This window comes from Tachypleus tridentatus, chromosome 8, assembly GCF_004210375.1.
Source record: "Tachypleus tridentatus isolate NWPU-2018 chromosome 8, ASM421037v1, whole genome shotgun sequence".
Lineage (NCBI taxonomy): Eukaryota > Metazoa > Arthropoda > Merostomata > Xiphosura > Limulidae > Tachypleus > Tachypleus tridentatus.
In genome coordinates, this window is record NC_134832.1 from 92,132,953 (window position 1) to 92,146,481 (window position 13,529).

At 33.3% G+C, this 13,529-nt stretch overlaps 1 protein-coding gene across 2 annotated transcripts in view; it reads right to left on the bottom strand.

Moving 5' to 3' along the window:
• The window catches only part of LOC143222937 (G patch domain-containing protein 2-like), a 36,132-nt gene extending 26,403 nt beyond the window's left edge, over positions 1-9,729 (bottom strand). Inside the window, exons 1-2 of one of the 2 annotated variants that reach the window (XM_076450160.1) lie at positions 9,593-9,651; positions 3,698-3,930 (exon numbers count right to left, since the gene is read on the bottom strand). The gene's annotated coding sequence lies outside the window, so the exon portion shown is untranslated. Of the gene's footprint in view, positions 1-3,697; positions 3,931-9,592 lie in introns of both variants that reach the window. The other variant, XM_076450159.1, reaches the window with a different exon arrangement.
• Positions 9,730-13,529: the final 3,800 nt, after the last annotated feature.

The window sequence follows — 13,529 nt, forward strand, 5'->3', positions numbered from 1 at the left end:
CACCTTTAAGCTCAAACTGGAAACAAGAGTAAATATAGTAAATATAGAATATGAAAGGACAAGAAAGAGGGGTGAAAGTAAAATCCCCTTCATAGGGGCTAGGATGTTGGAAAGTTTTATGATACAAATGTGGAGAAATTAAACGACAAACAAGTCCAACTGGTCATACCCAGAATTCAAAAGGAGAAGAAAATATGTCTTTAAGGGACATGATGCTACCACTTCTAACAGAGAAAGGGAAAAGGCATGGAGAACAACATTAAGATTTCACACTTTTAACTGAATGTCATTTGGAGGACGAATAAGATGCTTAGACAGAAACAAAAGGGGAATACCTGGAAAAGACACCACAGCAAATGCAAAAAGGAGATGACAGAAACACTATAACCTGCAACAGTTGAAACATACAGGCAGTTGTTAAAACAATCATATAAAAAAATGATATATCTGAGGAAGAGAAGTTGGAGAAAGGAAGAATTCATGCTGAACAGACCAACAACTGAATATTCTCCACTTATGTTAAAACACAGACATGGGTGAGAAATGGAAAAAAGACAACAAGGACACTATACAAATGGGCCAGAAAAAAGCAACATGTGAAATCAACGTGTGAACAGAGGGACAAAGCACCCGAGTAAGGCTGCCAGAGGAGGAACTGGGAATGCAGGTAGTTTCTGGAAAAAAGATGGACTCTTTGGTTTAGCTGGCAGAAATGAGCCACAAAAAGGACTTGACATGGATTGGATTGAAAAAACTACTTCAGCAGAAGAATGATGGAAAAGTATGCAAAAAGAATATGGAACTTGGGACCAAAACAGAAGAAACGTAGCATTCAAGTAAGTGGAAAATGCATTTGGTCCACTCTACAGGTTAAATCTTGTTGAGAATGGACAGAGGATCAGTGACAGAACTGATGTGACAAGTTAGCAAATAAATTTGATGGCAGTGATCCCAAAAAAGATCTAGAGTGTGGTAACATAAAGACCATGTTCAATAAGAACCCCCTTGTCTGGTGATAGAAGAGAGAGCCATTGAGTTGTCAAGATGAATCACAACCATCGTGCCCCGAGATCTCCTGTGTATTGCAGAATGCACTCCATCCAGATGGGGGGGGAGGAGTAATTACTCAACTGATGTGTTATCCCATCTAACCTCCAGAAGAAGAGAGACTGAAGGGAAGCAGGAAAGGATGCCTATAAATCCAGAGGGTGTCTGATGAGGGGCCACTAATCTTGTAGTACCCACTGCAAGGAACACATGAAGGCATGACCCATAGGTATATGAGTTTGCAATGATTTTCAAGTCCCCCAAAAAAAGACAAACTCTCGTGCAGGGACAGAAATTGTTAACAATTTCTCTCTGACCTAAACCTCTGTGGTTTGCAAACAAAGAGAAGACTGGGCTTGAATAAAATAAACAAGATGTTTAGTGGAGTAGATAATTGACTTCCCCATCTTGATAAACCAATTCAACTGAGCAGTCGTCGAATGTGTGAGATAGACTCTGCAAAGGATAAAGCCAGTTAAAAAACAGTCATTGACAGCATGAAGGAAATGGGCAAATGACTGAACCACCCAACAGAAAACACAGGCTGCCGATGCCTATTCGAAAGGAAGAGCTCAAAATTGAGAAACATGATCCTGGTGAAAAAAAGACATGCTAACTCCCACATTAAATGAATTTTATCTCCAAACCTGACTGCACGGACCCCATAACCAGGTGAAGGAGAAGAATAAAAAACTCTAAAGTAGGTCCTTCAACTAATATGAAAAATGGAAGGGTCATATATGATAAAAAGAAGATACGTGTAAATTAAAGTCTAAAAAAGAGTGACAGAGGCCTACGTGCTTCTACAAGCTGAGAAAATGCCAGCACAATAAAAGAAGGGAGAGGGAAAAGGATGTCTAAAACATTGTCATCCTAACCTAAATCTTCAGGCAAATGCATAATCACCTGTCAAATGGGAAACCCATCGGCCCACATGAAAGAAGCCATCTCCCATCGAATTACTGGCAATAACTCCTCCTCCAATAATACTACCCCTCCAACCACCATCACAGGTTGATAGATGTTGGTACTACTGGTAGCCATTGCTATTAGGATAGTAAACTGTAAATTCACAAAATATTGATAAACTACTAAAATTGAATGTACAAGAGAATTCACAATCAAAATGAAATTTGATTCAGACACAGATTCAAAAAAACAATATTTGAAAAGTAAATTTCAAAGTAACTGAAAAACTAGAAAAAATGCACTAAATGAAAACAACTGTTGTGCCAAATCAAGAAGTGAATAATGGGTTTAACTGCACAGAGGGAGTCAGCTAACATAGAAGTGTGTGTTGCATTCCTATTGGTGGAGAATTGTCACATGCTGAAGTGCAGCTGAACCACACAGTACTAGGTGGGAATTCAAGACTAGTGCCAAGCAAAACATTTTCACAATAGAGGGAAGTCAAATCAAGAATATCTGTAACTGTAAGAAGCAGTGAGTAATTATATTGAAATACTGTATTTAACTTTGTTAGCTGGAAAGCAGAAACCTACATAATGGAGGGGCACTTCATGATTTGAAGATCATGGGGTTCAATTCCCATCATCACTAAACTTTGTCACCCAGACTTTTTAATAGCAAAACTACTAACACAACCTGTAACTGTCACCAACGTTTAACTGCTGACAAGAGGAAAGACAACTAACTAGCAGCACTCACCACCAACTATCTGACAACTCAAGTGTTAAATAAAGAGTAAATTGACTGATTTCTAGCTTATAATTGTGTAACTGGAAAAGAAGCTCTGGATTTAGTGGGAAAATCCAAATCTCCAACTGAAGAATTAAAACTGTATTATTTAAAGCTTAATAAACAGGAGCAGAGTTAAGGAAGAAGAGTTCTAACCCCCACATCGTACATTTTTCAAAGAATTAATAAGTATATTCTTTAACATTGCATAAGTAGACACATGTTGGGGTCCAAACTTCTCTCCTCCATTTCATTCTAAGATTAATGGAAAAAAACAGACAGACTTTCTTATACTATCAAAATAAAACATCAGATGTCAGTATTTTTACTGAAATGAACAATTATTTACTGTAATTATTTTGTTTTTTTCAAATCAACATAGCCGAAATTTACACAATCAAGTTGTGGCCTCAACCAGTAAATGGTAATTTCAAAGCTAACACAACAATATGTATTTCAATTAAATTCAACCAATGTCAGTTTTAATGACTTGGCTTTTTCCAGACACACTATCTATATGTTGAGACTTTACATCTTTGTTTTTATCACATAATGATAACTTCCAACTGAAGTAAGCTAAATACTTATAAGCTAAACTTAAAATCAATCTGGTTATGAATACTGCTAATTAAATATATTTGTTCTATACAACTACTTATATAGATAATAATTCATGGTTTCTTCAGTTCGGTATCCTTCTGTTAACAATATATTTTACTATAAGCCCAATGTATGTCAGAGATTCAGCCAGCAAGATTTAGGTTCGTCCTAAATACAAACACTAAGCTGACAATTCAAAAAACCTTTATAATGAAACTATATTGCTAAAAATAACATTTAAATGTGTTCAAATGTTTGATCTATATCTAATAAAATTAAATATATATATCAAATATCCCAAACAATACAATTAATAAAAGTAACTATAAAGAAAGAATATAGTATACTTTACCTATGAAACATACAAACACTAGCATTCAGTCCTCCATAGTGCCAAATGTCTATCTCAACAGACATCCACACTCGTAGAGATAACCTCTCACCAACATTTTCTGCTGCCTTGGCTCCCCTTCCACACCCCAAACCCCATCCAATCAAACATGTGGCTGCACTCTACAAAGACAGACAATCACATCTTTGTGCTGGTCAAACAGAATATCTTGTGACAGCTGTGCTCTCTGGAAACTACATCACAGTTCCAATCAGTGACACCACAACACGTGAATAACTGATAGTTATTATTCACTCAACCTTGCAACTAACTCTTAACTTTCTAATACAATGTCCTTCTTTAACAAAAAAGTTGAATAACTTACAGAAATTTTCCCACTTACTACTCATCGTGTTACTTTTAACACTTTTTCTACATGAATACTTTATAATTGATTTACTGATGTTTTTAATCTGTGCTCAACTTGTTAATAAGGTTATAAATGTTTAGTACACCTGCAGCTTTGGTAACACAAACATATTAAACTTTCTACTTCAGTTTAGAAGCCAGAATTTCCTTAAGAAAGATGTTCATATTGCCAATGTTTAAAATAAATATATAATTGTATCACTGTATGAAAAACATCTTTTTAAAAACGTCTGAAAACAAGAGTCCTGTTTATCAATACTAAACTTTTTTCTTCTAAATCTGATTATAAATAATAATTACAAAAGTTTAATTAAGCCTAGAAAAAAATACTTTGTTTCAGGTTGCCAGACTAACCCTTTGTAATAATGCCTACCCCTAGTCTTTGTAATGTTTCCAAAAAATAAAATGATCTCCCAACTGACCTTCATGAAAAATGCCCTTCAGCAAGGTTGGAAGGTAGGTATTTCATGTTTATTGGCACAAAGCTACTAGGCTATCTGTGCCAAACAAGATGTAGTACATTATAATGGTATATTGGAAATGAAGGTAAAAATATGTAAAATTAAGACGTGCCAGGAAAAATGAAGCATTAAGTTCAAACTTGTTGCCAGTCACCTGAAGTTGGCCTTTCCAGTCCTGGTTTCAGGTCAAAATAAAATTAAAATATATTAAAGAAATCATGCTAGAACAATGTATAGTTCAATAAAAACCTTAAATTAAGTTAAAACAACCAATGGCTTTTAAAAATGTAAAAACATGAGTGAGGCAGCCAGTATCACCTATGGCATTGGCCAATGTCAAGGGCAAACCTACCTTAAAAATATGTTCAAAATGGGTTCATTTTTCTTGGTTATAACAATGACAGGATAATAAAATATGTACGATTGTGACCCGAGTGCCACACAGACCACACATTGGTGCATCAGTACCAGATAAAAGGAAGTGGTGAGTTAAAAAACTGTGACCAATGCATAGTCTAGCCAACACAACTTCCTCCCTCCGGTCTTTACAGAAACAAGTTGACCAAAGAGCTAAAGAAGGCATGATTTAAAAAAAGCTTATTATTTCATTACTTACTCCAGGTCGACTGCCAACTGGCATATAGTTGGGTTTTAATAACTGGATCATAATCCATGTATGGAACAGGCCCTTCAGCAAATTAGGAAAAGTGGCACCCTTTTAGGTTTATTGATAACCACTAATAAAGTTTCAAGAGATGAAGTGGGAGAAAATTTGGAAGGAGTGAATCCTCCATAATTAGATTTGCATTTTGTAATACAAAATGATAAAATAAGAGTTGGGCTTTCAAAGGATACTGATGGCAAGGATTTTGCTGAAGACTATGAGGAGGCTTGTTTTTAATGTTTTTTTCAATCCTATTTTTACAAGAAAAGGTATTAGTAATATTCCTGACCCATTAACATTCACTAGTAGATAAAGAAGTTGACCTTGATCATACAGATATATTCCCCTGGATGACAAATGTAAAACGAATTAAATATTAAAAACAACCAAAGAAATCAGGACTGGTGCTGAGTTAGTAATGGAATCTAGTGATTTATTAATTATCAGGCTCATTAATCAATTACATTCCATTAGTAGCTCAAGAGTTGGCAGTGGATTGTGATGACTAGCTGCCTTCCTTCTAGTCTTTACTGCTAAACTAGGGAAGGATAGCACACATAGCCCTCATGTAGCTTTGCACGAAATTATAAAAACAAACCAAACCAAGACAGTGAAAAAGAGTTGCCAGGAAAGTATAGGTCAGTTAGTCTCCCTTCTGTTATTCGTAAAATTCTAGCCTGACAAAATAAAATACAAAATAACTTATTGAAACATATTCATACTAATGCTTTTATTGATTTACCAAACAGAAATCTTATCGTACTACTATGTTATCTTCTTTTCAAAGATGATAGTGATGTGAACAGTGATAGAAATTATGTGGATTTGGTACACAGATATTTTAAATAATCTCTTGATAAAGTTCCTCATGAAAGATTAGCTAAAACGATTACATAAGAAGCTGGAGGAAGACTAACTGATTATACAGTAGTTGGATGAGAATTGCTAAGTTTAATTAACCGTATTACAATTGGTCATGGGTCAAAGGCCATGTCACCTCCTTTGTTGACTTGCATTCAAAATTTTATTAAACTACTATTAATCCAAACTTTAATATATGAGTTAATTTCTTAATTTAAAAGTAAATATCAAAAGAGCACACCTAAATATAGATTTTAGTTAGTCACATGGTATGTTGAATACAGCACTATTCAAAATTGGATGTTTGTAGCATCAAAATCATAAGTCTATAGTTTTATACAAATAAAACTCAAATTACCTGTATTAACAATATAGAATATAAAACAAGAATGTAATATCTTTTTATTTTGTTGTGATATGGCTTGTGTAAAACCTGAACACAGTAGCCCCATTCACCTTTTTCCATTATCAGAAATGGTTTCTTATATACACTTACTTCAACATATAACATATGACTAATCAATTGACAGCTCAAAATGTCCTTCAAGTAATTTTCTCAGTTATTTTAATCTGTGAAAAGGCTACCATGTTCTTTTGAACTAATATTTCAAGAAGGTAGATTGTGTCTTAAGTCTGCTCAAAGAATTTTTTTATTCCTAAATACAGCTTAGTTACTTTGCTTAATAAATTATAGTGGAATTCTACAGTACCAACATAGTTACTTATGATTTTTTTGTTATTCAACAATATAAATAAAACCTAGAAAACAATTCTGTTTGATACCCTCCAGTTGCAGAATTGTAAAAGACTTGGCAACCTATGATCAGCAGAAACTGAGTATAAATATTATAGCAAGAATTGATAATTGCTTTTCTTCTTGATTTATTATTTTATATTTTAAGAGAAATAAATTTAAGAATGTATTTCTAAATATTAATAGTCTTTACACTTATATGTAATGTATAATAATTGAAATGTGACTATATTATAAAATACTAGACCACTTACAGCCAAGACAGGGAAAAACTGAAGGTCAGTTTTATATTACTGATTATTTCACATAAGCACATTTGTTTGTTTTGTTTTGAACTTGAGGGCTATCTGTGCTCATAAGCACGTGTACCTCATCAATGCAAGTTACGTAATGTTAGCTACACATAACTATGAGATCAATATAATAAAAAATATATATTTAAAATATACAGCATTACAAGATTTAATAATTTATTTAAAAACTCTGATTGTTTTATAAACAGTTATCTTCACTAAAAGTATACCATATTTTGTGACAATACACATGCTGTATTAAGAGTTATAGTGCAAATACTTAACATGTGCAAATGTGTGTGTGTATTATATGCACACACACTACTTTTATTATGCAACCATTTACAATCTTGATGGTTTGTACCTCTTTATCCCATTATACACACCATATAAACCTGACAGCCAAGATCTTTGGTTAAGCTCACACCATCTCATGTTATTAGATTACAAAATTGTCTTCCAGTTTTATATACTTTCTGTGCAGGTGTTGAAGTAGATTATTCTGCATATATAAATTAACATTATAAGTTTATAGACTGGGTTTATTTTAGTGTCATAACTGATATAAAAATAAACATTTTATGATGATTTATTAATTCAGGAGCATGTTGTTTTAAATTTACTCTTAACATATGAATTGTTTACAAATCAGTTTAAACTGTCTTAAATCACAGAAATTACCAACCTCATGTTCAAGGTACCATATCTTCCTGTATTACAGTACATAATGATAAATTGTTACAAATTAACTTGTTCAAAGTTTTGGCAAGTTTAATAAATATAAATAATTTAAATTCAGTGTCTGATGTTTCCTTCTTTGCAGTTTTCATTACACCAAACCTATAACATTGTGATCTCTGTAATGTTAATTTGCTCTCAGTAAAAGAGGTGAGAAATTCTACTGTTATTGGTTGACTGCTTACATTACACAAGGAGAAGCACTATAAAACATTTAAACCATGACAATTTAAAAACATCAATTGTTCAACCCACCTTGAAACAGACCAACAAGTATAACGTGCAAAAATAACTATGTTGATAAGAAACTTATGTAACAGTGAGAAGAAATGTAGCAGCTACAAGTGTCAAAAATGGTAATATAAGTCCACCTAGTGGTGGTAGAACTAGAAAATTAGTGGAATTTGCTGATAAATTACTTGTCAGGATCAATAATTGATTCCATTCAACTAACTGATTAATCTCTGACAAGACTTAAGCCACTGCACTTTTGACTGAATAGTAAAAGAAGATCTGGCTCAGCTGTTGTAAAACCTTACACACCCACTGGAAACATGACACATTCATACATTGTTCCAGAATATGTAGCACCTCCTCGTCTGCTCACATTTTAGGGATAAAGGTGCAATGCCTCATGCTCCCCCCAAAAAAGTCAAGAATGCACTTACTACAGGGTCACAAAACAATTTTTGTTATGTTGATGATCCAACAGTTCACAAAAATAACTTTTTCTTGTCCTACTATAACAACTGAGCCTCATTGTATGCAAACTGGTCACTACAGTACACCAATACTTACCTGATCTGAATTTTAGTCAATCATTAGACCTTAGTATTGGTTGAAAGATTAATTGAGCCACATAGTAGCTAGTTCCCTCAAGAAGTGCAAGAGTGATTATATCGTTGACTGAAAGTTGTATTATGAGGACATGTTAAGGACTGGCTTTGAGGGTGATTTTATTTTTTTGGTTAACAGAAGGGAACAGCATTTACAGCCCAACAAGCCCCTTGCTTTCTTTAGATATTATGTTACTGCATTAGGCTAAAGGTATCCAAAGAGACTTTGCAAGTGATAAAAAAAGACTTTAATATCAATATATTTTGTGATTCTTTTTTTAATGCCCAGTGTCAACATAATCACAGGTGATTAGTAATGCTTACAACATAATTTGAAAATTTAAGAAAGTGTACTAATGGGCATAATTTAAATTATATCACAATTATTAAATTTGACACTGTACCATTAAACATAAGTGGTGTGTTAGTGTTAAGGTTACTTTTTCTAATTCAGTCGTTAATTAAAATAAAGTCTGACAGAATAATAATACACGTTCTAACATTAAACGTAAACTTTAGTCTAAATTACAATTTAGCAAAATATATATGAATGCATATGTTCATTAAACTTAATTTTATGGTAACGACCACAATAATTTGTCTAATTAGTAATTAAAACTGTTATTCACTTACTTTTAATGTTAGGTACTTTAATTAAAAGTTGTAACTGCTACTAAATTAACCTTCCCTTCTCACTAACTTAAATTTAGGCTTAAGTTGTAATGAACCATATTATTATCAATAACAAATTATAATACGTTCAGCTAACTTTAAGTATTATCACCTATTAAATTAATTGGTTGGAACAAAGCCATTATAAATCAGAAAAATTATTTTTCAATGTAATGTTAGAAAAATTAATACAAAAAGTTTGTATCACCTTTAGCAAAATCAACTCTCCATCGTAAGCCTACATTTCTTTATTTTGACCTTACCCAAAGTCACGTGATATACGAGACCGTTCATGGGAGCATTTAAACTATGAGTTTATCTATTTTAATTAGGTTTCGATATCTGTAATAAATAAAGCACAGATAACCTATTGTGTAGCTCTGCACTTAGAATGAGGCAAACAAACAGTTTTAATTCATATTACTACAGCCTACTCATTAATTGTATATAACAACCAGTAAATACAAAAATAATTATTTATCTAACTGATCTTGAGTAATCTAAATGTTTGGATTTTTTTGTTTGTTTTGAATTTCGCGCAAAGTTACATGAGGGCTATCTGCACTAGCCGTCTCTAATTTAGCAGTGTAAGACTAGAGGAAAAGCAGCTAGTCATCACTACCCACCGCCAACTGTTGGGCTACTCTTTTACCAACGAATAGTGGAATTGATCGTACATTATAACGCCCCCACGGCTGAAAGGGCGAGCATGTTTGGTGTGATGGGGATTCGAACGTGCGAGTAATCTAAAGGAAATATTGGAACTTATCTGAATCGTGTACGCACATGACACCCCAGTCGAAGGAGTTAAAACACTAGAAACTTGCTTTCAACACCCGTGATGGGCAGGGCACAGATATCCCATTGGGTAGCTTTGTGTTTAACTTCAAACAACAACATGTACATATACAAATGTTTTGTTCGTAAGTAGAAAGACTGAGATATCAAAAGTAGATATAGCACCAGGAACACGTAACGTCTTATCATGATTTTATGGTAAGTCAAAGATCAGATATGCGAACCTTTTTTTTTTTCAACTGTAGTAGCACTAAAGAGAATGGTTTGATAGATCCCTGGGATTAGATAGTTGCTTATATTATTTCTATTTTGAAAGTAGATGATTAGAGTTACTCTGAAAATTATATACCAGTTAGTCATATTTCTGTAGTTGGAAAAAATCTAAAGAATCCGATAAAAAAAAAAGCTTTACAAAAGCATTTATTGAAATATAATATGTAACAGAAAGCCAACAAAAATCATCAAAGAGAAATGTTGCATTACTAATGTTATCTCTTTTCAAAATTGTTATCATTTACAGGTCCGAACGCAGAATGTTTAAAATGAGGGTTCCAATTTCTAAGATCCAATTCCAACACATATTATGCAAAGCATAATCAACATGCAAGCATACTAATGTTACAGGGATCTGAAAGTATACTCTCTAGAAAATTTGTAAAAAATAAGTGCTATAAGATTAAATACGGAAGCATTTTCTTAAAAATAAAGTGTAGCTTAAACAGTCACATGGCCATTCACATAAAATATACAAACATCCAATGAAAAGTCAACAAATCATCGTTCTGTAGTAACACTACATGGAAATTAGACGTAAATTAACACAAACATGTATGTTGTATTATAATAAAGTACAATACTATCTTCATGCAGAGTAATTATTAATTGCTAAATTATATTACTAACTAGCTGGAGTACCTGTCCCCTGAAGAGAAGTTATGTAAATTAATGATTATTGAAAGGTTATCTAGGGACATGAAAAGTTCTTTCCCTTATATGATGCTGTGAAAAAGAAAAACAACCATAAAAATGCAAAACACAAACTGTAAAACCGCAAATTTGCGTATATTTCCTTATAGATTCAATAAACCTGTATACCAAATTTGGTGAAGATCCGTCAACATGGAGAAAAATAGTGGAAAAAATGCAAAAACGCTTATAAAAAAACAAACAAACCACAAAACTGGAAATGTGTATGTATCTACCCATGAACCTCAACACTGGTTTTGATGAGGATCCATTCACATCCAACGAAGAAGTTACAATAACATACAACAGACAGTATTATTACATTTATATCAATAAATAACTCTGTACAACAATGATATTTTAGCTATCTTAATCACTGGCTATCATATATGTACTTGTATGCATTACTGAAATACCACGTTATTAAGCTACATTCTTCTAGGGTTTTTTTACCATAAATTACTTACATACAGTTTCAGTGTTAATAGCCGTGTCGTAATGAATATGTATTAAAGCTACAGCGACCATTCTTTCCTCGATTTCTGCACACCTTAAACAATTATTCAATCAACGGAGAGCAGATGCAAAAAGATCACATGAACGTGAACTTAATGGCAAGTCAAAATGTATTATTTTAAAATAAGTGGACTATGTTGCTGTTTGCTTATTGTTTAAATTTATTGCCAACAAAACACAGATACCTACTGTAAAGAATCTAGCCTAAAACCTTAACAGTAGCAATAAGGCTTCGGAATTCCAATTACAAAGTGTAAACAGAAAGCCATTGCATGCGATTATTACAAACCAAAAATGCCAATGTTTCAACAGAAAAATATAGACTATGTGTGAAAACGTTAAATACCATAAGCAGCCAGCTGCACTGTAACTGCATAAGCACAATATTTTATCATCAGAAGAATAGGAAATAATGTAGAACCTCTTTGAAACGCTCCCCCTTCTCGTGTTCGTGCGTGAATTACCCGAAATAACAGGTGTGAACAAGCAACACTTAAGCATTCAAAAATGTTTTGATAAAACACCGTTACGACACTAAAAATTAATGTTTGGCACTCATAATGTGCAGATCACAAATAACCCATTGTGTAACTTTGCGCTGAGCAACAACAAACCAGCAATTAAGTGTTAATTAATAATATTTTTATTGCTAGAAACTCATTACTACCTCTCTTTGATGAATGGTTCAGGTCATGTATCTGTGACGTTAGAAAAAGTTACATTATTAGCAGCAACAGCCTATGGTAGTAATAACTAATTTATTTCAACATTTCGAGCAACTTCTGTTTTCCGTCTTCAGGTATGGGTCGGTAATAAATAGGAGCATGGTTATATGAGACAAGTACGTGGACTTCGGGGAAAGCTGAAAAGTTTTTTCATTTCCCGTATGATTCAGTTTTAGTTCATTAAAAGTAATCAACTATTACTGACTTTAGTTTCAAACATGTTGAGGCCTGGTCTCCTAATATTAGGCCCGCCATGGCCAGGTGGGTTAAGGCACTCAACTCGTAATCCTAGTGTCGCAAGTTCGAATCCCGGTCGCACCAAACATGCTCGCCCTTTCAGCCGTGGGGGCGTCATAATGTTACGGTCAATCCCACTATTCGTTGGTAAAAGAGTAGCCCAAGAGTTGGCACTGAGTGGTGATGACTAGTTGCCTTCCCTCTAGTCTTACACTGCTAAATTAGGGACGGCTAGCGCAGATAGCTCTCGTGTAGCTTTGCGCGAAATTCAAAAACAAACAATCCTAATATTAATGAAAACTGTTCCTTTGATTTTCCTTGTTCTCCAGTGTTGTTTTTGGCTAAGAATGTTATAGTTATTTTAGTCGATCTTATGTCTTTCAACACAGCATTTTCTGCAATAGTTGATTTTTAAATTTTCATCAATCTTGCATAATGTTAGTGTTCTTTGAATCGAACACCAAAATTTCTACCAATATTCCCAATATATTATTCATTATAAGAACAGGGGATTTCACAGATAATATTTTCTGAAAATTGATAAATTGTTTTAAGATAAAGATATATCTCTCAGTTTATGTAGGTTTTCTTTGTACTGTAGCGTGAAGTTCATTGCCCCACTTCTTGATCACAACATCCATAAACACAAGAATGTTGTTTTTTTATACTTCCATGATGAATTTTATATTCTTATTGATGAGAATCAAATATGAGAGAATTGTTTTTATTGAAGGGTCTCCATGTGTTCAGATAATAAACGTGTTATCAACATACATCTGAAATGGAACTTAGATTGTGATAAAAAAACACAGGGTTTTCAAAGATTTTCATATAGATATTTACTAATATGGGGAAGATTGCTAAGTTTCTTAGTTGTTTAATGAAACTGTCTTGGCATTTGAA